General features: G+C 44.0%; 1 protein-coding gene across 2 annotated transcripts in view; it reads right to left on the bottom strand.

Moving 5' to 3' along the window:
• Eef1akmt2 (EEF1A lysine methyltransferase 2) overlaps nucleotides 1-22,070 on the bottom strand; it is a 77,347-nt gene that overhangs the window by 27,899 nt on the left and 27,378 nt on the right. Inside the window, exon 7 of one of the 2 annotated variants that reach the window (XR_005879628.1) lies at nucleotides 11,646-13,476. The exons of the other annotated variant lie outside the window; for it this stretch is intronic. The gene's annotated coding sequence lies outside the window, so the exon portion shown is untranslated. Of the gene's footprint in view, nucleotides 1-11,645; nucleotides 13,477-22,070 lie in introns of those variants that run through there. 2 annotated transcript variants of the gene reach the window in all.

Raw genomic sequence — 22,070 nt, 5'->3', positions numbered from 1 at the left:
CTATGGCACTCAGGTTCTGTGCTTTCCACAAAAACAGTGACAGGTTAGAAGAGGGAATGCAGTAAGATAGAAGACTAAGGCCACCCTCCAAGGGGGAGGGACTACCACAGCATAGCCCCTCCCAGAATCCCATAAAAAAGTTTTCTTCGCCAGGCATTAGTGGCTCATGCCTTTAATCCCAGCACTCAGGAGGCAGAAGCAGGTGGATCTCTGTGAGTTCGAGGCCAGCCTGGTCTACAGACCAAGTGCCAGGATAGACTCCAAAGCTACACAGAAAAACCCTGTCTTGGGGAAAAAAAAGTTTTCTTCTCTCAAGGGATGCCCCCCAAAACTGCTGAAAATAGAGCAGGAAATTTCAGAAGTCTACTTGGATGGGTATGGTGGTATAATTCTAGGACTCATCCTGGGAGCTGAGACAGGAGAACTACAAAGCCAGCCACAGCTACATAATAAGTTTGCATCCAGTCCAGGGAAACTGTTTCACAAAACAAATAGTCTACTCCATCCTCTCTTCAGGAAGCTAAGACACAGGGATCAGAAGTGCTAGAAATAGGCAGACGAGGGCCAGAGCTCCACACCAAGAACACACAGGAAGGTAAAAGAAGAAAACCACTTCCGTGAAGCTGTCCTCTGACTTCCACATGTGCACTATGACAGGCAGGAGAGAGAGAGAGAGAGGAGAGAGAGAGGAGAGAGAGAGAGACAGAGAGAGACAGAGAGAGACAGAGAGAGGGACAGAGAAAGACAGAGACAGAGAGACAGAGACAGAGAGACAGAGAGACAGAGAGAGACAGAGAGACAGGGAGACAGGGAGACAGAGAGACAGAGAGACAGAGAGAGGGACAGAGACAGAGAGACAGAGACAGAGAGAGACAGAGAGAGGGACAGAGAAAGACAGAGACAGAGAGACAGAGACAGAGAGACAGAGAGAGACAGAGAGACAGAGAGATAGAGAGAATAAAAACCATGAACAGAGGCTGGAGAGGTGGCTCAGAGGTTGCGCTCTGGCTGCTCTTCCAGAGGCTGCTCTTTCTAGCACCTACATGGCAGCTCATAACTGCCTGTAACTCCAGTTTCAGGGGATCTGACACCTTCACACGGACACACATGCAGGCAAAATACAAGTGCACATGAAATAGAAATAAATTATATAAAAAAACATGAACAGTTCCTAAGGAACAATATCCTAAGTAGACCTCTGGCCTTCACATGCATATGCACAGGCACACGTGTGGACCCACTCATGCACAAGTGTAAACCTACACATACGCATAAGGAATGGGCAGCCTACATCAACAGAGGCATTTCGAGGATACGGTCTCTGCCCTGTGCCACTAGATGGAGGGCTCATGAGCTTAGGTAAACTCTTGCTCCTTGAGGAGACTGCGGTCATGCTCAGGTGGTGGGGGGTTCTAGAGGAAGTGGGGAGAGTACTCCAATTAACCACACAGCCTGCAGTAAGAGGGTGCTGACTAGTGGTCAGAGAGAAGGAGCACCTATCAATGGCACTGACTGCACACTCTGACACCAAATCTGACAAGTGGTAAATGAGCCCATCACCCTCTGTCCAGAGGGGCACACAGCCAAGGTTTCTGGAAAATCCACTCACAGTGGTCAGGCAGAAAGGAGCCAAGAACCTGAGGCCACATCATCATCATCCATATATACATTTAATTTTCTATGAACCCAGAGAAATCACTTTTGGTAAACAAAGATTTAATTTCTTAAAGAGAAAGCTTAAAAGATTTAACATCTTTCAACTCTTGTTTAAAACATGACAAGACAAATTATAATGCATAATTTCAACTCATGTTCCTGAAAAAGCTGTAAACCCTAAGGACAGAAAGTATCAGGTCAAACTGAAGGCCCATCTAGAAAAGCTCAGCTCAAGGCCTCCCTGCTCTGCCCTGTGTCCTCTACCAGACGAGCCAGAGTTCTCTGACTGTCCACCCAATGACACAACTGCCACAATGGCCATTAGGCTCTACATTTATCCAACCCACAGGGTGAAGGTTATCATATTCCAGATGAGGAAAGCCAAAGAGGCAGAGTTACCTGCTCCAGGGCACACAGTCAGCATACAGCAGTCCTTGGATCTGAACTTGGCACCTATCCCAGAAATGAATGCTGTCTTTGCCTGAAATGATATGGGAATAGTTTTACCTACAATTTGCTCCAAGTTCCTCTGCGATACTGAACTGTCCCCAGTTCTTCCCACTCCCATAAAAAGGTCCCGGTGCGCCACACACCACTGCGGGCCTTGACAGAACCTCTGTCTACCAGTCATCTCCTATTTCACATCCCTTCCTGTGGAGACAACCCCCTCCCCCGCCCTGCCTCCCTTTGTCAGAAGTTTCACAAACAGACTCAACTTATCCTCCTAAAAGCACTGGAGCCACGCAAGCAAGCTGTGGAGTCTGAGACCCAGAGACAGTAGCAGACAAATTAGGCCTGGCTAGGAAACAGTACAGTGCCCAGTACCTTACACATGGCTGCTGAAGGGACCTCATGGAGACAGAGTTCTCAGGGCCCAGAACATTGCCAGAGGGACTACCCTGAATTCTCTACACTGTTTAATAAAAAACACAGAACATAGACACACACCCCATCCACTGGACCTAAGAGACAGACTTCCTCTCTTATCCAGAGCATGGCTAGCAGCAAGGGGCACTAGCTTTCACCTCTAAACATGCATAAAGACTGTTTCCAGTCAGCCCGCAGAACCTCCCTCCAGCCTAGGCCCTTGTCCAGTGTGGATGCCAGAACAAGCAAGGCCTCTTCCAGCTGAGCTCTGTCTGGCAGGGCACTCTGTGCTTCAGCTGGGAGGGAAGGTGGTCTCCACAGGACAAGGTGAACAGAGCAGACAGCAGCGACCTACCACATGGCCGCCCAAGGCCCCTCCCAGCAGGAACGCACACAGCTTACAGCAGAAAGCCTGTTTCCCTTGCACTGAGGGGGAAGGTATGGCATGGTAGAAGTGTAGGACTGAGATCAAATCCCAACCACCCTCTCAAGAAGGCAAGAGATTCCTCTAAACAACAACACAGGGCCAGTACGCTGAGCAGCAAGTACTAATGGAGTAAGGTGTCCACCTCCAAGCTGGACACTCAACCAGACCCAGTCAATGTCTATAAGATGAAAAGTAGAAAAACCTGTCCTGGAGAATTTCCCTCTCCCTGTCCTGTACTAGGCCCAAACTACCTTACTCACTGCCACACAGACCTGGGGCCAAGAGGCCAACACCTTTTCCTTGGAGCCCAACTTCCCCCAATACAGACCCAGGGAACACTAGAGTACTGACTGAGCACATGAAGCCACCTCCCTTTCAGTTAGGCTAAGGGCGCACCAACAGAGACGCAGGCTGAGGCAGGCACTGTCACCCAAGAGCAAGTGAACATGAATGACTGGGTGAGCGTGGCTGGAAGGCGGTGATCTGGTCAGTCTGCTGACCCATGTGAAAGCAGACGGTCTGAAGCTGAGATCACAGCACTAGATCACGATTCCAGAGACACGATTCCAGAGACACAGGCTTATTCCTCTGGGGACTAGCATGTGATCACAGGAGTCATCTTACCTATTGAGTGCTGGATCTCTCTTCCAAAAGTCTGAATTGGGAGGTGAGAGGAGCTCTTGCTGGCCAAGGCCACTGGCCAAGTCTACACACAGTAATCTTAAGGATGGTAGCAGGAAGACAGTTCTGAGCTGTGAGCCACAACCAGGTCTGACCCTCATTTTCATGGGAAGATTACCAAGATATGCCCTGGACCTAAATTGCATCTTGCCTCCCCTGAACCCAAAGGGAGCATCATGTGCTACCCCTCCAGAAAGTGCAGAGAAAACCTGCTTGAGAACCAGCCTGAAACCACAGTCTAGGCAGCCCTTGCCCTCCCCAGCTCTGAGGAAGGTACTTCGGAGAGCTCAGCAACCCTAAGCAAGGACTAGGTGCTCACAACAGAAACAGGAACTACCTGGGTGACATCCACAATGGGCACCTCACCCAAAGGTGGGTACTTTTCAGATCCTTCTTCACAGAGGCAAGGCAGCAGTGGAAAATTCCCAGGGCTTTGCTCTACCCCTGCACAAGAAGGCCCTTAATCCCCGGCTAAAGAGACAGAAGTCTGGTGGGGTCTGCCTCAGTCCTTGGTCTCGAATGTCAAACAGAATCAACTCAGGAACATTAGCAATACCCGTGCTGAAGTCCTCATCCCTTCCCCCAGCCCTAGCCATTCTCAGAAGTAGTGACATAATCAGGCCTGAGTCCAGGCAACTGGGTTTTTTGAGACCTCTACAGTAAGTAATTCACAGTCATGCATAAGGACCACTACTCTGCCACCTAGAAATGCAACACACTGTGAGCTAGCCCCCCCACACACACACACACACATACCAACTCTTTAGAGAGAGAAAGGTCGGAGACCTAGGCAGGCAGGCCTTGCTCAAGGCCACGCCCCCCACAGCACATCCACAAGGAGACTAGCCAGCAGAGAACCATCTGTCTGGGGATAAGGGGTCTCTGCCCAGCCCTGGCAGGGGCAGACTCAGTTCCCCTGTGCTGGAAGATGTGTAATTGTGTTCTCTGATTACTCCAGACATGTAAACAAAATATGATACTGTACAAACCTGGGATGGCAAGTACCACAACATAATTTACTTTGAGACATCTGAATTACAAATGCAAAAAATAAAAAGCTAGATGTAAACACACATACACACTCTCTCTCTCTTTCTCTCTCTCTCTCACACACACACACACACACACACACACACACACACATACTCGAGCCTTTGGAAACCCTTTTAACAATCTCTTGAGTGGAAAAAATGGAATCTGAATAAATGGTGAGGCTGAAGCTGCCAAATTTACTTCCTGTCTCCCCCAGAAGGTCACTGGGAATAATTACATTTTCTTGTGAATCTGTCTTTTGTAAAGTTCAAGCAAAACATCTTAGTCTTCCCAGCTAAGGCCCTGCTTCTGGGCCTGCAGAAGATACAACTCAGAGTTCAATTAAAGAAAGAAAAGGGGGGGGAGGACATAGGAAAGGGAGAAATGTTGGGGGGGCGGTTAAAATTTGTAAGTTTCACTGCTGTGTTAACAAAACTAAACAAAATTTATGCTTTGAGATAAAACAGAACTTAGTGCCTCTAAGTTCTCTAGCTTGTATCACTTAGACTGATAGTATGGTGTAGGGAAAAGCAGGCTTTGCAGCCAGTCAGACTCAACGGGTGCTACTGGCTTCTCTGCCTTCTAGCTGTGTAGCCTTGGACCAGGTATCTGGCCTCTCAGAGCCTCGGTTTCTTCACTGCAAGTGCAGGCTGGCTGTGCAGGAGGAGGCCAGGTCCAGGGAGAAGGAAAAGAGCAAGCAGAAGAGTCCCACCCTGGCCTGCCACCCCATCCTGGGTCAAATGGGCTGTTTACCAACACGATCTGCTGTCACGCGCCCGAGAGTGATGCAGTGGAAAAAGGCCCTCTGGAGACTCACTAATGCCTCTGAGGTGCTCCTGTTTCCACTACGTCCCAGCAAGGTCTGGCCACACTGCTCCCATCCCCCATGCAAAAGGCAGCTTCCCCTACAGCCCCCACAGCAGGAGGGAGAGACCGGTTAAAAGAGTGGGGGTGCCTGTCACACTTCTCTGTAACCCCTGACGTGATGTGAAAGTCTACAAGGTAGACCCTTTGAAATGCAAAATCTTCCAGAGTCCTTCAAATGTGGTTTTATTTTCTCGGGTTCCTAAGGCGGCTTTCAGACCCACCCATCAGCATTTTCCCTCTCAATCAATTGGCATTTAACAACTACCATGGGGCTGGGGGGTGGGGATCAAGGACATCTCTATTTTTTTTTTCCAGAAAAGCTCAAGTGTGTCACCATTTGCTTGGGGGGGGGGGACTTTGTCCTTGGTTCCAGCCTCCCAGCACCCGCTCCAAAACATCCTAAAGATGCAATTTCTCCCATTTTTATCAGCAAGGCATTAATTTCTGCTTGGAGCCTCAGAATATTTTCATAGACAAGAATACAAGTGCCCTAAGAACAAGGTTCCTTAAGATTAAGACAAGATACCATCAAAACCACAACCCCAAATGTACAAAGGCCGAACCTTCAGCCAAAACCATGTGCACTAGAGGTCTGCGTTAAGTCAAGGAGTTACCTGAAAAAAAAGTGTTGTTTGGCAGAGAAAATTACTTCACCATATGAAGAACCCGAGGGAATGGAAACTGCTTTTGAATATAGACTTTTCAGTGGCTTGGTCATTAATCATGTTAATGTAAAGTGCACTAAAACAAAAATTTTCTAAGCAAGTCTCAGGGCACATCAGCATATCTAAGCCCCTGGGTCTGTTTTCAAAGTTCACATCCCAGAAAGCAATGAAGCTACTGTTAATGGGGTCAGCTATTACTAAGCAGTGCCCCCAACCCTGGAGAATAATAAAGATGACTGGGGCGTATTGAAAAGAAAAAAAAAAAACCTTCATGAAGTTAGGCAGGAAACAAACAGAAATTAATCAGAGGAGAGTGAGCACATGAGTTTTGGAAAAATGTATTCATTGAACAAGTGTGAACACAAACTCCTCCGGGACAATGTTTAAGAAAGGAGAGCATTTCCGGCAGCACCCAAGTCCCTGGGCAGACTCTGTTTCGAATTGTGGAGGGCAGGGCAGCAGCTGGACAAGGAGAGAAGGAATGGAGCCCAGCAGAGCTAAGCAGCGCTGGGCCCAGCCAGACCCAGCCATGTGCTTCGAGTTGGCAGCAAACCCGTCCTTTCGAGAGAGGAGGAGTCCACAAAAAGGACAGCTACAGCAGAGCAAAGCAGAGAGGCGAAACCCCAAGAAAGCCCTAGGATTGGGGTTGTCCCCTTACATTAAAACAAAAACAAACCACCTTTGGGGTTTGCAGAACTACTTAATCTATTAAACACCCCCCTCCCCTGTTGCTGGATCAATTAAACAGAGTCTGTCCACATCTGGTTTCCATCTAAAACCAAAACTTGTACTATCAGCATATTACATAACAAATTATGCCTGCAGGTTTCTTTTATTACACATCAGAGAGGTGTGCATGGTGGTGGTGGTAATGATGGGGGTTGTGCTGACCTGAGTATTTATTTCATCCTCTCTCTCTCTCTCTCTCTCTCTCTCTCTCTCTCTCTCTCTCTCTCTCTCTCTCTCTCTCTGGCACACACAAGTTTTCCATACTGTGCGTTACTTAACGACATATCAACTGAGTCGGTGGACCCAGCCCTCAGTCCTCAGCGCCAGCTGAAGAGGAGTGGGTGAGAAGGGTGTGCATTTTAAAGAGCTCTGCAGACACGATTGCTCCACAATGCCCCCTGCTGACAGGATTTAGACATAGCTCCCCCCCAAAAGGGGAGGAGAGTTAGCCAGCCAGGATAGCCTTGGCTGAGCTCAAGGGACTCACTTAAAGCAAACCAGCTTCTACAGAACTAAGGATGGGAATGCTAAGGGACACTGAAGCAATCAACAGGGTGCAAAAGAAAGATTAGGAGAGATGGGAGGAGACAGTGAAAGAGAGAGACCAGGAAATACCAGGGCTTCCTGTAAGTTCAGTTGCATGACTCCCCTGTGAAGGCCTTGAAGTATCTATCTCTTGCTCTTTCCATAACACACCTGCTATGCTGAAATTAAAGGGAGAAACTGATGAGACTAATCACCAGTCAAAACAGTGAACTACCCACTTATCCTGCCTTAAACAACCTTAAAGTCCACTTCAGCAATCACACAGGCAGCTTTTCCACACTGCTTGCTTTGATGTTAAAATGAACATACAACAAGCTCATTTTCTAGGGGAGAAATACCAAGCCCTTGGGCAGAGCAACTTTTAACTGGTCTTAAGAGCATCATGTTCCCTGTTTGGATATTTGGGAGGAAACCATAGGCATTCCCCAAGCCTCTTAGATTTCTTGCCTACCACAGCATCCAGAAACTGGATCAGCAACCACTGGGTCTACAACTACAGTTACTCAGCTTATGACTCAAACCTTCTTTAACTAAAAGGGACCTATCACCTGGAACAAGTTAGCTGTTTTCTACTAATCTAGTACACAGCAAAGAACAGGTGGGTGTGGGGCAATATCTCCAGACCTTCAACTCACTGTCAAAACTGTAACAGATAAATCCCTGCTAAGTGAACAAATTAAAATGAAACCAAAACCTGGCCCAGTCAGGAGCAGTGAGTTTCATGAGTGAGCAGACTCCACTCTTTCCCAAGACCTAAGCAAATTGTATCTTTTTAAACTAGAGTCCAGGATTCAGCAAGGAGGGATTCCCCCTTCCAGGCGTGGCGACTGCTGGGAACACATATGCTAGCATGTCATTTGGAGGTCTGCTAATAAGCTGAAGGAGCACAAGACGTTTGCCTGGCTTCCTGAGCCAATAAACAATGCCATTCCAACTCTGAAGCAGTCAACAGAAAACAGTCCCCTTTCTCCACCGTCCAACAATTCAACAAACATTTGTTCCTGTTGAATAACCTTCAGCCTGGCTCCATCTGCACCAACTCCTGGGAGACGAGCACCACGGCGGCGGCGGCGGCGGCGGCACCACAAATGCCCTGCCCAGGGGCCAGAACCGGAATGCAACCCACGGCGGGGGCCACTTTCCCAACACCACGGAGTCCAGATTCTACCGTATGGAATACTCAAGAGTGTGGCCTATAGGAGGCAGAATCCCATTCACCAAATGCTGCAAAGAGGTTTTCTTTGTTCGCCTGGTACTAAGTACAGTACGTGTTAATGAACCCGGCGGTCAGAAGGAGCACGCCTGGCATCATGGAGCGTCCGAGGACGAGGGTCCAGAGCAAGCCTGACCACGCAATTCTAGGGCCATATTTCGCACCCCAATCATTGTTTCCGTAGTCCAGGGGTGGAAGAGTGGCTGGGGGGCGGGAGAGGGTTGCCCGAGAGGGCACTTGGGGCAACTCAAACCACAGACCCTCTTCTGTTTCTGGGTTTCCAAGCCACTTTCGTCCTGGTTGCACCAAGAGAAACCCCTAGTAGAGAACCTGATTTCCACCAGCTCGCAAATCAAAGACTGGCAAAAAATGTAACTAGACTAGTATCCCGTGACGGACGGCCCTCTTCGCCATGTGCAAAAACCACGCCAACACAGGCGACCCCCCACTCCGCAAGTCCTGGCCGCGGCCACGCCGCCGGCTTCCCCTCCTGAGGCAAAGCGCCCTCTCACCCCCTTCACCAGTTCTCGGGCCAGTCGGGCAGCCTTGGAGTCGTCCCGGTACACCCGCATCCTGGGGGTGGCTGGTGTAAACTTCCGCGAACAAAAGAGTTGTCTGCAAACGATGCAGAACTTCGGGGCTCAGCGCCTTCGCTACTGCCATAAGCAGGGGCTCAAGTTGAGCCTCAGAGGAGGCTGCCCAGGACGCAGTCGTCTCCACGGCCGGCTGCCCGGGCCGCGAAGCACAGACTTTTCTGCAGCGCCAGGTTTGTTCTTCCCCGCCTGCGCGCTGACAAGTCTCACGCCTGCACCAGGGCGAGCGAGACTGGGCGCCGGCAGAAACCACCCGATCCTCCGCCTAACAAGGAGAAAGGGGGAAAGAAAGCCAGCAGCATTGGGGAAGAAAAGAGTGAGCGCAGCGCACGCGAGTCGGGCTTCCCCCACCGGCGCCGGGGAGCACGCACCGACACCGCTCCGGACCAGCCCCCAGACGCGGTCGCCCAGTCGGGTCGCTTACTGTGCGCGCCGGACGGAGCCGTCACTGCTAGCGCTCGCCAAGTCGTCCCGGCTGTCCGCCCGCGTCTGCCGTGCGCACGCTCTCCTGCCGGCGCCGAGCGCTTTGTACCGAGCAGTTCACAGGGAGGAGGAAATCGACTTGTCACTTCCTGAACTGTTCGCAACTCGTCCTTTTAACTGGCTTCGGCCAGGCCGCTAGTGCCGCTGCCGGGCAGCCCGACCGCGGCTGCGTGAACTCAGCGGCGCTGTGCGGGCGGCGTCGCGGCCCGGGCGATCGGCGTGCCGCTACGAGGTGCAGTGCGCGCAGCCGCCAGTGGGCGGGGAGTGGGGGGGTCGCGGCGCGCCTCCGGCAGGGCTGCCGGGTGTCCAGCGAACCCGCACCGCGCGCCCCTCACGCCTGGAGGCCCCGGCCGCGGGAAACAGCCCCACAGACTTTAAACCCAGGCCGCGTGGGCTTCGGACGGCCAGCTTCCGGGTTAGGCTTAGCAGTTTCAAGGAAGGGATCCTATCTAAGGCGAACAGGACTGCAAGGGGATGGGGGAGGGCCCTGGAGCGGCCACACGTTAGGATAATAAAGCACTGTTCCAGACTTTGGGTGCCATCGTAATAGAGGAATTTGTAGCTCAGATGCCACATCCAAAATACATGCAACTGGCGAAGGAAGGATTTGCGGTTGCTAAGCAGAGGCAGGGCATGTTTAGTTCTGTAACTTAGGATGTTGACTTAAGTGCAGGAATGTAACCCAGATAGAATAAGCAGAGTATTTTCATTGTGCAGCTCACCTGGGGGAGGGGACTATGTTCCTTGTGAACCGAAGCCTTAGATTTCCTATCACTCCTTCTTGCTGATGTGTTGTCATTAACCCTGTATCTAAAAAGAGGTTTTTAGAGTTGTTTTTCTTTTTTATGCCTGTTTTGAGTTCCCTTTTGCCAAAAAAACAAAACACCTCGTTACTTTACATGGATTGTGTCTGCACTGTTTGAATGGGTCTATTCATAAATCAGGAAACTTTTTCTGTTGCTTCTAGGAACATTTAATTGGTTTTAATCCAATGTTGAAATCCCAGTATCAAACATAAATGAACAATTAACTTTTTGAGTTTGTGTGCACTTGGGAAACTATTAGATTTCATGGCTATTGCTGAAATAGTTCAGTTTGTCACCACACTGGGCCTATTCTTTTCAGAAAAGCATGAGCTAACCTCTCTCAGCCTGACTACAGTTCATTCCAGAGATTCTACCATAAGATTAAGATGCTCATCAGAAGAAAAGAAGTCTGTTCACCTCAGAGAGACGATGTGAACACAATCAGATCACCCCAAGGAAGCTGAAGTGTCCTAATATACAGAATACAAAGACCATATCTGTAACACATTGTTTTCTTGGGCCAATTTTGAAAGGAAAAAGAACCATGTGTTCTGTCAAAAGAAGGTACACTTAATGCCATTTCCCTTCCAAAAAAACCACCATATCTCAATACTACTACCTTAGCCTCCAAGTACTGTAAGGATAGTTTAATGCACTAACTTTCTATTGGGAGGCCTAGAGTGACTCCTGCTGGCAAACATTCAGTTTATCCCTGCAATTACTAGTTCATCGGGTCAACATAAAAATCAAGATGCCAGGGGTCCTACGCCTGGAAACAATTATTGCAACCATTATTCTTGTGGCTTTCAGAACCATGTTAGTCTCATGAAATTCCCAAGATGGGGGTTATGGGCAGCTCCTTTGCTCTAACACCTTCTTTTCCAACCCCAAGCAGCCTGTTTTTCTGGTTCTTAGCCTTTCTTGACATTACCTAGTTAGTCTGACTAAAACTCCTGCTTAAGGAGCTGGACTAACCAATATAATTATCTAACTCACAATCCTCAAGACTTAAAAGACATATACTAAATTAAGGGTCATGTCAGTCCTCCATAAAGTTTACCACACATTTGATTCTTAATGTTAAATGCAATGGCTCTTTTATTATAAAAAGTCCTGTCCACAGGTTGTTGTATTAAGGTTTTGTTTAGAATAGCCACAAAGCCAGTCAATTGAATTTAAGATTAGGTAAGCAGCAGCTGGGAAGAGGGAGGGGAGTTCAACTGTCTACCTTTGTTCATGCTTAAATGGTCAACCAAATCAGAACCAGATTTAAAGTACAACCAGACACCTAAACACAAATGCATAGGCCAACTCAGAAATAAGTTCACAAATCTAAAAACCGACAACCACTTGTAACTCTACCATTATCCTGAATAAATACCAACCTGATTAAAACCATGCAACACCCCGGAAAAGTATAAAATGCAAGGATTATTTAGTCTCTTCCTTTAAGACCAATATGAGACCAGGGATAAAACAATAGTGTTCTTTTGGCTTCCCCACAAAAGAGGACTAGCAAATAGAGGGCTGTGTGTGTGTGTGCAGTGTGCATCATGTCTCCTTCACTGAGTAGCACTGTTACAGCTCCCCAATTCCACGCTTACAGCACTTAAGAAACAGGAGACAATAAGGGTGTTTTTTATTAAGAAAGGGTGTAACCATCTATAACTTGTATCAACAAGCTAAAGAAGTGTTCACCTAAGCACATCTGTGGAGAGGAGGGTAAAGGTTGCATTTGATATATACTAAGGAGTGTCTAAAGCAGTTAGTGGGTGTTTTATTTTTATGCCTTTAGAACCAGATCAGTGTGATGTTCAAGTAACAAAGAACTAAGTTTCAAAGTTTGAGTCAGTGCCAGTAACTGTTCATTTTCACATATAGCTGTACCTACGTCTAAGTACAATCACTAAAAATTTGAAGAGCATAACCATAGGAATTCATTTAGACTAACAAAGTGAACAAACAAATGTCAGACATGTTATACATCGAGTCCAACAGCAGTATGCAGATGCTTGTGTACCAACCCCTTTATTCGGCTTCTAAAAGCCACCGCGCTCTTTGTCACACTGTTGTATTAAAAGCCAGTCACTCACATTTCACACTGTTCTTTCTCCATCTGAAAAGACCTTTTTTTCGCAAGCAAAACCTTTTAAAATTGTTTATAATAGACTATGGGAAGATGGACATCACCAAATCCACCTGAAATGTTTTCAAAGAGATTGGCTACTGAAAGCAAGTTGATAGAAAATACTTCTTTGGAAAATATGTAAAGTATTTGGTCAGAACTGAGGCCAAAACTCTGAGTCCATCATGGGGCAATTTTCATATGTGAATCTCACTCAGAAAAATTCTGCAATTTTTCCTACATTTATTATTGAATTACAACTAATAACCCTACCTATGAAACATTATAATACATTAATCCTTTTGTTCTTTCCTGTGCTTTTATCCACCTTTGAAAATAAGTTACAATCTTAGGACTACAATATTTGTATGCTAGATATATAAAACATGTATTTCTGAAGCATTTTGATTATTAAAGAAAAAATTTGCATTTTTTTTAACCAGGGATAAACTAAATTTATTTTCATTGAAAAATAACCACAGCAGTGAATTTAGTGATACCAATCTCACTCCTCTGATACAAAATAAGTATTGGTAGCAGTTTGGAAAGCAATGACTATTGAAATCTGCACATGTGATGCTGTGCTGCTTTGTAACCAAACGTCTAGCACCATTGAGGTACGAAAGCATGCCAGCTGGGACAGCATTGTGCACCACAAAGTGTGGGTTGTAAGCCTACGTCCTGAGCACAAACCCTGGTTTCCAAGTTGACAGGTGCTGAAAACATAGCAAATGTCACGCTTGCAACTCATTGGCTGGAAGACCTCTGGGTAAGGCAAGCTAAAAGCTAAAAAGAACAGAGTGAGAGTTAAAACTTGAAAATTCAAACTATTCAGTAGTAACCTTTTTCAAAATTTCCTATTGACTATTATTATTATTGTTATATGTTATAAGAAAACACAGGGATGAAAAGGAGACATTGAAGCTTATTCACAGTAAATAAAAAAGAAAAAGTGTAACAAAGGTATTCATTTACTAGCATATGAAAACTTATTAAACCAATCATATTATTCCAATACTAAGCTTCAAAAATAAAAACCTAGGGGGCTGAAGAGATTACTCAGCAGTTTAGAGCACTTACTGATACTGCAGAGGCCCTGGGTTCGATTTCCACCACTTAATGGTGACTCTGCCCTCTCTGACCTCCCCAAGCACCAAGCACACACATAGTGTACATGCAGGTAAAATATTCATACATATGGAAGTAAACAATTGTTTTAAAAATGAACAAAAAACATACCCTCTGATGTATTTGTGATGGCAACTGAAGTAGATTTTAGTGACACCATCACACAATTAGCTATCTACAACAATTTTCCTGTTACTTCACTAAAAACAAGGCAGTTTTCATATTGCCCTATGTTTAACTTAGAAAACATCTCAACTATACTCCCAAACTATATTCATATGTTCTGTTTTCAAGTAAAAACCACTTCAAGCTTTTTCTTATTCTTTAGAATTCATTTAGTATTTACAATACAAAGTAAAATTATTTTTCTCTGTTGAGTCTAGCATATAAGTCACCACCTCAAGGCAAACCTATTTTTAGTTTGGCCATACTGATAAACTAAAAACTCCTAATATCCTTCCTATCCCCCAAAAGGACATTTCCCATTCATTATTGAGGAACCAGGTATATAGTATTTACATATACAATCTAAATTCTGAATCCTTTGGATTCAAATAGAAGGGGGAAATGTTGTCTCTGGGTCTACCAGGAGGGACTAGAGGACCATAAGAATATTCACCCAGTCTGCGAGCTTGTAAATCTCTTCACTGTGTTCAGTGTTTGTCAATATGCTGTATCCAAAAACAAAAGTCTGTTTTCATCCACACCACTGTCATTTTAAGAGGGATGAGATTCGCCTGGCTCTTTGTTTTTCTTCCCTGCTAGTTCTGTATGTGTTCTGCAGGTGTAGTACACCCATACCTGAAGCATAAAGGGATAGATATGACTACAAAGGGGAGGGGACCAGCATACCTAAAGTCCTAGGTTTAATCCCTGATATGGGGAGGGGAGGATAACTAATATGAATGAGAAGTTGACTTCCTATTTTAAAGAATTAATTTATAGGTGAGGGACAAAAGAAAAAAATTCAAGACTTGGTAAAAGCTAGGTTAGTCCATCATTGTTCTGTTAAACCACCTTCATCAGTAAGTTCTAAAAAGATCTCAGACTTGTATTTAAAATGTATTTAAAATGGTACAAAAACTTGTTTGGCCATGGTAGCAATCACCTATAATATCAACACTTGAAAAGCTGAGGCAAACAGGACTAGTGATGCTCAGGAAGAAAATAAAGGTTCAAAAGCTACAATTCATTGCACAGGCCTATAATCCCAGAAGTAGGGACCCAGAGGCAGGAAGCTCCCTATGAGTTTGAGACCAGTCTAATCTACACAGTGAATTCCAAGCAATCGTAACTACATAGCAGGACTCAGGTGCAAGTGGGGTGACCAAGAAAGATCTGAAATTTCCTGGGATCAACTAGAAAAAGCAGCAGGGCTCCATTAGGTCTGACAGTTCTAAAGCCATGCTAGGCACTCTGAAGATATTCACTTTTTCAATGAGAAGGTTTGAAGACATGTTTTCTAGACTAGCATAAACAAATGGGTCACTGCACCTTCACACATTCTATTGTCAATTCCAGCATAAACCAAGGACAAATTGGATAAACTATTACTCAACATCCAACAATATAAATGGCAGTTAACTTGCAGCAGGGAAAGAAATGTGACTCAAATCAAAGAAATCAAGACTGGATAATACAAAGTAGAAACTAGCTGTAACATGTCAGTACACTGCTTTTTAACTACTCAGTAAAACCCAAGTCTAACTCTATTCTCATTTGACCCAGTGCTCCTGAGTCATTGCTTGGAGATCTTGCATCCCTGTTTGGTATGCCTTGGAATAATGCCTTGGCTCAGATCTAATGAAGAAGCGTGCACACTAACCTTGCCCATCTGTTTCCAGTTCAAATACATGCATTGTCATTTTCAACTCCACACCTACATTTCTTACCATTCATTACTACTAAATGACCATGTCTCAATCTGAAAGGTGTTCTTCCATGCACTCTGAAACACAAGAAAACAACTGAAAATCCAGCATTGTGGCATCTACTCCTCATTCCCTAAGTAAAAAGGTGTACCAGTGAGAGTTAGAGGCTAGGGAATGTGTTACACAGGGTGTTCTGAAAGATGTTCCAGATGTTCTTTCTCTTACTCCTCAACACTCATTTAATCACTCCTACAATACAAATGTCTTTCAATGGAACTGAATACATTAACATGGTAGCACTGAGGGGTAATATCCTGAACGATTCACCTGTTAGTTCAATGAGGAGAAAGGTTCTTGGAGGAAAGAATATTTATCTGGTACTAAGCTGTTTGTGATGTATCTATAATTGCTCTGATCCTCTCCACCTATCAAACTGTGTCAAAGAAATGGACAGACAGTAAAGCAGCCTTGACTGAATATTGTATGTCAGGTAATGTGCTAGTGCCTTTAACAAAGTTCAGCCTCTGGGCTGAGATGGGCTCAGTGGTAGAATGCTTGCCTCACACGCCCAAAACCCTAGGGCTTATGCCACATACCACCAAAACAAAAAGGAAAAGCAAAAAAGAAACCCTTTTTCATCCGCAGATTAAGCAGTTACAGGACAAACTAACAGGTTACCAAGGCAGAGGGTACAAAAAGACAGACCCGCAAATTAGACTGGAGAGTCTCTGTGACACAGAAGAGAAGCATCTGAAAGCCCAAGGCTTTAAAGTGACAAAAATGGGTCATCTGAAAGCAGTCAGTTGTGCACATTTGGAGCACAGAAGATTCAGAGGAAGATTCGTTAAAGTATTATGAGTATTGTCTTAATCGTACCTTTCTACATGTAACATGGAAGCAGACTAAACAATAAGATGTTAGATTCTGAATTTATTGGTCAAGTCATCTCTTTGGTCAAATGAATACAAACTGAATAATCAAACATATATCAGAAACACTCAGTTACCAAATACAAGTTTGTTCAGATTAAAAAACATTCATTTGCTTCAAATATTCTATTACACATGCATACACATCTTTTTAATAGATAGATACCTTGGTTTAAGAGCCACCAAGTTACCCAACAACTGACACTTAGCATATGGAGTGTGTAATGTCCTCATACATACTAGAAATCTATTTTGTAGGCCTTGTTCATTCAATCTGAATTTTCAGGCATGTTTGCTGGCTTCTTCCCCAAAACCATACACTGAAGCCCTAAGCCCCAATGCAATAGTATTTGTAGTGAGGCCTTTTCATGAGATCAGGATCCTCACATAGAGACCCTGAGAGGTTGCGTGTTTGTTCTCTTTCACACACACAGGTAATATGAAAACACAGATAGCAGCCACCTAAAAGCCAAGAACAAGACTTCAAGATAAAACAAACCTGGGGACAGGCATGGTGATGCACAGCGGGTAAAGGGGCCAGCCACCAAGCCTGGTGATCTGAGTCCAATCCCTGGAACCCACATGGTGGAAGGAAAGAACTAAGCACATAAGCTGTCCCTGACCTCCACATATTTGTCACACACATACAAAATAAATAAATGTAAAACACATAATGGTAATGGCACCTTGCCAGCACTTTAGTCTTGCAGTTCCAGCTTCCAGAACTCTGAGAAAGAAATGTCTGCAGTTTATGCCAACCAGTTTATAGCATTAGGGTATCTGAGCTACATGAGTAGGAAGGAACTAAAACTAAAGTACTGAGCACTAGCAAGATGGTTCAGTGGGAAAAGGTGCCTGACAGCAATCCTGATTACCTGAGTTTGATCTCTGGGGTCCACATGGTAGAAAGACAGAACTGACTCCTAAAAGATGTCCTGACCTCTACAAACTTGCCACAGCCCATCCACACCAGCGCGTATCTATACATACATGTATGTGCACGAACCAAATAAAGAAAACTTTTTTTTTCTTAAAGCTTACCTTTTTTTTCCCCTTTTTTCCTATGACAGGGTTTCCCTGGGTGACCCTGACTGTCCTGGAACTAACTCTGTAGACCAGGGTAGACTTGAACTCACAGAGATCCATCTGCCGCTGTCTCCAGAGTGCTGGGATTAAAGATGTGGGCCACCAACACCTGGCAAGTTTGCCTATAGAATTCCCATGATTTCCAGAGAGGAAAGGAAAGTGGTTTCTCTAGATCCAACCCCTTTGATACTTACTCTACTACACAACAGATTCACTGACTGAGTCACTGACTTTTGGTGCTAAAGATAAAAATCAGGACTGTAAACATGCCAGACAAACAATCTAACCAATAAGCTGTATGCTAGCTCACTTAAACAGATTTTAAACACAAACTACCTGTAATTATGCAATAAAAGGAACCAAGACAAGACAACTAAATTTCAAATTCAAAAATAACCTATCTCATTTGTTGCAACTCCTTAGTCAAACAGAATTAACAAAATGATCTCTTCTGTTTATTAGCATCTTTACCACAGGAGCATCCCATAGGAAAGCTTCCTCCCTAAATGAACAAACCTTTGGAAAAACAGCTTACTCCATAGCGAGTAAGATACTTAGAATTTGGCCTTTTAGTTTAGTCTAGTTAATTACTTTTTAATTAAACAATAACCATAATAACTGGCACAACTGTAAATCTACATGGGACTTTATCCTATTTCTTGAGCTAACTACCTTATCAATTATTTGACTCAAGAAGCTCTCACCCAGAATCAAAGCTTTCCTTCTAAGTCTGTTTGTGAGAGGATAAACACATCAAAAGTGTGTCTTGCCAGGCGATGGTAGCACACACCTTCAATCCTAGGAGGCAGAGGCAGGAGGATCTCTATTAGTTCGAGGCCAGCCTGGTCCACAGAGTGAGTTCTAGGACAGGCTCCAGAGCTACACAGAGAAACCCTGTCTCAAAAAAACAAAACAACAACAAAAAAAATACTGTGTCTTACTTATAACTACTCACTCAAATATCAAATATTAATAACAAATAACAAATATTACTTTCATTCAAAACAGCTTAAAAGCAGGGTCACTGAAACACCTCCAATTTCCCTTTATAAACGACACAGATGTTAAGTTATCCCTCACAGCACTAGGCTTTCTCCCAAAACTTGGTTCTTTAACTCAGTGTGATAGTCTATTAAATACCATACTATAATTTTCTCCATTCAAACTCCAATGAGAAGATCTGGAAGGAAAACCTAAATACCATTGCTTCAGTGTATCTAAATTTATTTCCTCAGCAAATCAACAGATTAAGGGCTAGATGCAGCTACAGAAAGGCAGACGGATATGGAACATAAACTGCTCTTTCCTCCACTCTTCCTCCCTGTGTCCCGCCTCTCCAAGTTCCATGGTTGGAAATCATCCTATTTTTTTTTTAGCCAGGATGTACTAAAATTAGACAGGAACAAAGGCCTGACATTTTCATATTAGCAAGGGGTTAGGAAAAAAATCTGAACCTGAAGCACCCACATTCATCTACATTTAGCCTCTTCCTCGTGAGTCTTTCCTTTCTAAAGCAGCAAGAGGCACAGCAGGAACCAACTCAGTTCTGTTTCTACTCTGCTACCATTCCTGACAACAAACTACTCCATCCACAGTGCATCAGTGAAGACCCCCGTCACCAGGAGGATTTCATATTTCTAAGCTACTCTGGTATTCTCTAGGATATAATTGCTGGATCATGTGTCAATCAATGCTTATGGCTTTGGGGAAATGGAGAGATAACACTCATCTTCTTTAAAGTAGCTTCCAGACATCATACACAGTAAAAAAAAAATTAGACACTGAAATATTGAACACTTTCTGATACAGAAATAACAACATGATGTAAAAATATAACACAGGGGCTGGAGAAGCAGCTCTGCAGTAAAGAGCACTTTCTGCTCTTCCAGAGAACAGGATCCAAGCACCCACATAAGGCAGCTCACAACTGCCTGTAACTCCAATTCCAGAAGATCCAACATCCTCTTTGAACCTACATGGGCACTCCCCCAAATGGCATATTTTTACGGAGACACACAAGTAATAAATTTAAAAATTGCTTTTTAAAATGTGCCATTTCTTCAGGAAAATAAGAAAATGGTTTCCTCTGAAAAAAAAAATGAATACTAGATTTGGGGATTTTATGGCTTGCTCTAGAAAGCCAGTCAGTAATTTATAAACACTTGGTCTTCAGTCTTTCTCACAACAGTATCAGCATGACAAAAGGACATTCTATATCAGCTCATACATCCTCACTTTTTGAAGTTCTATTCCACAAAAGCAGAATACTGATACATTCATGTCTTAGAAATTATTCTTATCTTTTTAATTTGGCTTTCCTGGGTCTAAGCTGCAAGTCCACACAGTGATAGCTTGAAATTCCCACTGAGAAGCCCTTTTAGTGATTAGTCTAACTCAATGTGTTCTAAAGATTTTTAAAACTCAGTAAGTACCCACTCAAGCTCTCTTTTTTTCCTGGTTACTAGAGCCCATCTTGACATCTAAGCTGGAAATAAATGATCTCTCAACAACACTCCTAATCATTTATTAGGCTTGGTACCCGGTGCTTTTCAGAGTTCCATGGCAGAGCTGGTTTTATTCAGCATTTATGTAGCCTGTGGGCTTGGGTATTTGTCTGCTTAATGCTGAGTTTCAGTTCTATGCTCTAACATAGGAATCCATCAATTGACCAAAGAATTTCAAACCATTCTTTTACTTTCTAACAAATTGCATGGTGTGTATGAAGAATAAATTAGCATTAATTTTCTTCCATTAACTGTTAATAAGACATGGTCCTGCATTCTCCCTTCATCTAAGGACATCTCTGTTTCCTGCCTAACCAAAAGAAATGATAAGGATTTTCTAATTTGCCCCCCAGAATGTCTTTAAATCTACTGTGCTCCTTGCTTCCCACAACCATGCTCTAGGTTGTGGCAACCTTCTTCCAGTAAAATATACTGGACAAGACTCCTTTCAGAGGCTGTCCACACCCCTTGTAATTAGCTGGAGTGGTCACTACTGTGCAACACAAGACACTTAGTCTCTTGCCCTGAAAGCTGAGCGCTGTTTCTTCATAAGATAGATCCTAGCTCACAGAGGTAAAAACAGGAAGTCAAATCTCAGATCTCTCCCTTGGAGACAAACTGATTGTTCATATTTGTTCTTATTTTCAATGTAGGCCACCAGACAGAAAAAAAGTCAGGTACATTCATACTATGTATATATAGACACAAATCTATAAAGTGAAAATTGTATAGGTTTGAGCAGAGTGTGGTGGCAAACTCCTATAATCCCAACACAGTAGACAGAGGCAGAAAGATGAAGGATCAGAGTTCAGAGCTATCCTCAGCTGCAAAGGAAGGTCAAAGCTTGCTTAGATTACATGAGACCTTGTTTCAAAAAAAAAAAAAAAAAAAGAGAGAAAAGAAAGAAAAAAATCAAACATGTATGTGCCTCAAAAACTGAGATTTCTACTGTCATCTGGGTGAGAATGAACCCCTGTCAGCAAGCAGTGGTACACTGCAGTGGTACAGAAATTTTACAAACCTATAAAAGACATTAAGGCCTTTTATGTTTGCCTTTCTTCTTTTGTCAAACAGAAGACTAGCATGCACATCGGAGAGGAACAAGAAGAAAAACAAGCCTGTGACTACAAAGAGGGAAAAAAATCAAGTACAATTTGTACTTATTTTAAAAAGGCTTTAGTCAAGCTGCTAAGACTAATGTCAGGTATGAATCACAGACCTAAGTGTCAGTCCCCAAAAGAAACTCTAACCTGTATACCTGGTTTAAACAAAACATTCTCAAAGCTTTCTATGTGTTAATTTGTGGCGCCTGAGGGCCTGCCTGCAGCATTCAGGCCTGATTCCCCAGGAACCTATTGGTTCCCTGTGGACCTGCGCTTCCCAGACATGGCCTGTTGTGTTACAACAACATCACAGTGAAAAGCCCCAGTTCTACTCTGGATTTCAAACAAGTTTCCTCAAAATGTTTCTTGATTAAATGAAACTACAATTTCAGTTTCTTATCCACAGAACAGTCATCATTACATCATAAGCTCCCTTTTTAACTGCATTTCAGTCATGTATCCACATATTTATAAGAGTCAACAGCTTTAAAATAAAGTGTTCATAGTTTATTTCATAAATGTAGAGACATTTAGTAACCAGGCTCTTAACAGTTTGATATTAATTTGGAAATACTAATTTCTTGTTAGCATTTTCAGACCTTTCTATTTCTGATTTCAATCATTAAAGGGTTGGCTTCTAGCAAGATTAAAGTGCTAAGAAGAAATGACAAGTCCTTTTTTTTTAAAAACCTTATCAACAGCTCCACAGTGGAAAAAGAAAAAGCCTCAACCTTTGCAAAAGAAACAAACATGTCCCAC

Source organism: Mesocricetus auratus, unplaced genomic scaffold (genome assembly GCF_017639785.1).
Source record: "Mesocricetus auratus isolate SY011 unplaced genomic scaffold, BCM_Maur_2.0 Super-Scaffold_4256, whole genome shotgun sequence".
Taxonomy (NCBI): domain Eukaryota; kingdom Metazoa; phylum Chordata; class Mammalia; order Rodentia; family Cricetidae; genus Mesocricetus; species Mesocricetus auratus.
This window is presented reverse-complemented; position numbering and strand designations above follow the sequence as displayed.